This window comes from Myotis davidii, unplaced genomic scaffold (assembly GCF_000327345.1).
Source record: "Myotis davidii unplaced genomic scaffold, ASM32734v1 scaffold177, whole genome shotgun sequence".
NCBI classification, from domain to species: Eukaryota; Metazoa; Chordata; class Mammalia; order Chiroptera; family Vespertilionidae; genus Myotis; species Myotis davidii.
In genome coordinates this window covers 560,041-564,108 of record NW_006287960.1, presented here as the reverse complement: position 1 = coordinate 564,108, position 4,068 = coordinate 560,041, and the positions used below count along the sequence as shown (strand labels likewise).

Here is a 4,068-nt window from a genome sequence, read left to right as displayed (position 1 = left end):
TAGGGAGGGAATAAAACCTCTTAACTGCCAGGCGGGTAATTAATCACTTTAACTGCGAACAATCATGCTTAAGTACATAATCTTTACTCCCTGGAATGGAGATAAGAAACGCCCTACCTTTGGAATAGAGATTGATAGGATTAGAATCAACTGGTATAAATACAGATGCAACAAGACAACAGGACACAGAACTTAGGAGACAGAACTTAGGAGTCAGAACTTAGAGACAGAAGAACTTCGCTCGAGAGAACATGGCAAAAGATCCTGGACTGAACCTGACTATAGAAATTGGCAAGAGAACCTGACTAGAACCTGGTGACTGAACCTGGCTGGAGAACCTAAACTGAACCTGGCTAGAGAACATGGCTACAGAACCTGGCTGGAGAACCTAGCAAGAGAACATGGACACAGAACTTTGCTGGAGATTGTGGCTAGAGATCCTGGCAAGGCTGCTGATCAACTGAACGCTGTCTCCGTGTCATTCCTTCTTCGCTGACTCCATCCACACCTTTGGGGACCCCTGGACCTGCTGGGGTTGGACCCCGGCAGTGGCGGTTTGTATTTTAAAAGAAACATCTTCCTATGACTTTCCTCAAGTCTAGTGGAAATGCTTAGAGGAAGTAAGCTAATAACAAAATCCAAGAGAAACACATTACCCTTTCCCTTTCTCTCTGAAATCAATAAAAATATATTTAAAATTTTTTTTAAGTTTTCTTTTAAAGAGCTAAGTGCCTCTGTATCCACTGATAATAATGCAAAGCTAGTTTGATTTGAAAGAAAACAAATGTCCATTAGGAAAAAAAGCAATATTTTAATTTTATCTAATTCACATTCAGTCAAAATTCCAGTAACATTTTCCTCCCAATAAAATACTCCCTGTTTATAAGGCTGTTCCTGAGAGTCAGAAAGTTTAGGTCAATAAGGGAGTTAAGTTAGAGTAATTGCTTGCAGTTTAGACAGACAATAACTTTTTTGCTTCCCTGGCTAGGCTGCTGAGCAACTGAACGTTGTCTCCGTGTCATTCCTTCTTCGCTGACTCCATCCACACCTTTGGGGACCCCTGGACCTGCTGGGGTTGGACCCCGGCAGTGGCGGTTTGTATTTTAAAAGAAACATCTTCCTATGACTTTCCTCAAGTCTAGTGGAAATGCTTAGAGGAAGTAAGCTAATAACAAAATCCAAGAGAAACACATTAAAAATACTGATTTACTTTGGTAGCAAACAGTTGTTCTTTGAAGACTAATGAAGGCAGGTAAGACCTGCTAAGGTGAAGTGGGCTATATCAAATACTAATAGTTTACACAAAATTTAAAAAACAAAACAAAACACATTTTCTTGCCGTAGCCAGTTTTGCTGAGTGGATAGAGCATCTGTCTGCAGACTGAAAGGTCCCAGGTTCAATTCCGGTCAAGGGCACATGCCTGGGTTGTGGGTTCGATCCTCAGTAGGGGGCATGCAGGAGGCAGCTGATTAATGATTCTCTCTAATCATTGATGTTTCTATCTCTCTCTCCTTTCCCTTTCTCTCTGAAATCAATAAAAATATATTTAAAATTTTTTTTAAGTTTTCTTTTAAAGAGCTAAGTGCCTCTGTATCCACTGATAATAATGCAAAGCTAGTTTGATTTGAAAGAAAACAAATGTCCATTAGGAAAAAAAGCAATATTTTAATTTTATCTAATTCACATTCAGTCAAAATTCCAGTAACATTTTCCTCCCAATAAAATACTCCCTGTTTATAAGGCTGTTCCTGAGAGTCAGAAAGTTTAGGTCAATAAGGGAGTTAAGTTAGAGTAATTGCTTGCAGTTTAGACAGTAACTTTTTGCTTCCCTCTTAATATGCTATAGTTGTGTCTAAAAAAATATGCAATTCTTAGAAAGGTACCATTTCATCATTTTTTTAATTAATCTCTGGGAATTACATGAAACTACAAAATTAGCAAATGTCTTGAAATCTGTATATAAGACATAAATTACATCTAACTTCAAACTCTCATTTATTAGTGTACCACTCAGTCTTTAAAAAAAGGGTGGGGTGCAGCTCCAAAGATAGTCTTATGCCATTCTTTAAATAGGAAACTGTTCCTTTTAACTTTACACCTACCCCACACCCCAATTTCAAAACATATCATTTCATTGTTTTGGTCATGGACGTTTCCAAGATAAGACTTTATATTTTGCTCCCATAGCTTCTGGTTATTAACAAATCCATGCTTTCCTCTATTCAAGGATTTTGGTCCTGCTGATGTTGGTTTAGCGCTTCCAATATTCTTCATCCTTATCTTTGATTCTGGAGGCATTTCCTCTAGTTCGCTATCTTCATCTTCATTAAAAGCTGCTACTGCTGAAAGGGTTTTTGGAGCAAGAGTTGGAAGTTTCTTTAGTTTTAGGTGATCCATGTTTGATGGATATGGCTGAGGCTTTCTTTGTCATCTATCTGACTACCTATGGCAAACCCAAACTTGGAAATCTTTGTAAGCTTTGTTGGCTGTTCTGCAGCTTCTTCTTCAGCTAATCATTTTTCAGTGCTGCAACTGGAATTTTCCCCTCCATTACTGGAAGAAACAGTCTTCATTTTCACAGGTTTTTATACTTCTTTAGGTCCTCTGGCTGCTTCAGCTTGCTATGGCTTCTCTGGCTTCTCCTCTCCCACCTTCCTATCCACCATCTTTCCTACCGCAGCCTCCCTGCACTATATATATAAATTTGCTCTTGTCTGTGACTATAAGTTGTTCATAACAGACTAACCAACTTTCATTAGCTAGTGCTCTATCTTAAAAATAGCTCCAGCTTGACGTGATCCATTTCTTGTAGCACTTTAATCTCACCTGAGCCATACTGCTCTCTGTATGAAATAGACCAAAGGAAGGGCATCATTCACTCAGCCTCCCTACAATATGAGTGGCCTCTGGGACAAGGTAGTAAGGGAAGCCAGTACTAACATTAGAACACACAGTACCACTGTTGTCAACTACTGACTCTGAGGATTTCTACTACAAATAAAATGAGAACTTTAAAAAATTCCATCTGGGGCTATTAAAATTGGTTCCAAATATAAAGCAATGTCGTTACTCACCACCAAACACCACCTGGCCCTGAGAATACAGAGGGACCTACTGGACCAACCCCAAACAGAAGACAGCGACAGTCCCCAGGAGGGCAAAATAAAGGGCAGTAGCAAAGGCTAGTAGAAAAGCTTTCAAGAATGTACCAAGAGACCTTTGAGGATGTTCCAAAGGCCATGTTATGGAAAGGAAACTTAGACTGAAAATCACATAGTTCAGTCAGGAATAAAGGCACAGCAACATGGGTTATAGATAAGGCTATTAACTCAGTGCCTTTTGACCTCCTAATGTCTTAAAGGAGCGACTCGAATCTGTACCATTCATAACTCTTCCCTTATAATAAAAAATATTCCTGTCTTTTCCTTTATGCCTTAGCAATGGTTCAAGACATATAGGATTTTAGGTGCTGGTTGAGAAATTTGGGATGAAGGCATCAGCCACCCAGAAACAGGGTATCTATAAAGTTCACCTATGAGACACAATGTATTTTAGTGCACCCAAGGCAAAAGTGGCCTAGTGCTATAGAGTAGAGGGAAGGGAATTATATCCCAGTCTAAGTTAGGACCCTCAGCAAGAACTTCCTGTTAGCTTTTCTTGGTAATTAGAGTACAGACATGCACCCAAAGCAAGTATTCTCTGCTGGGCTCCTGGGCCCTGTCCACTACAATGCCAGGCTTGTGAAGAAATGGCAAACCCTAGGCAGTGAGGTAATAGACTATTCCTTTAAAAACCACCTGGGCATTTCATAATGTTTCTTAAATCAGACATATTACTGAGTTCACTAAAAACAGCTCCTCCAGGTAAGTAATGGGAGGCAATATGACCTGGTAAAAAGATCTCCAAACTAAAGACTTGGGTTTAAGTCTTCACTCTACTATTTTCTTGTGTTTATCCTGAAGCCACTCACTTAACTCTCTGACCCTCAATGCTTCACCCATAAAAGAGGAATTTTTTTTCTACCTATTTTATAGTTAAGTGTGATATAAAACAATAGTTTACAAACT

The 4,068-nt window shown here is 39.2% G+C and overlaps 1 pseudogene; it reads right to left on the bottom strand.

Annotated features, from left to right (window-relative positions):
* Window positions 1–2,103: 2,103 nt before the first annotated feature.
* On the bottom strand, window positions 2,104–2,667 carry LOC102751697 (annotated as a pseudogene).
* Between the last annotated feature and the right edge of the window lie 1,401 nt (window positions 2,668–4,068).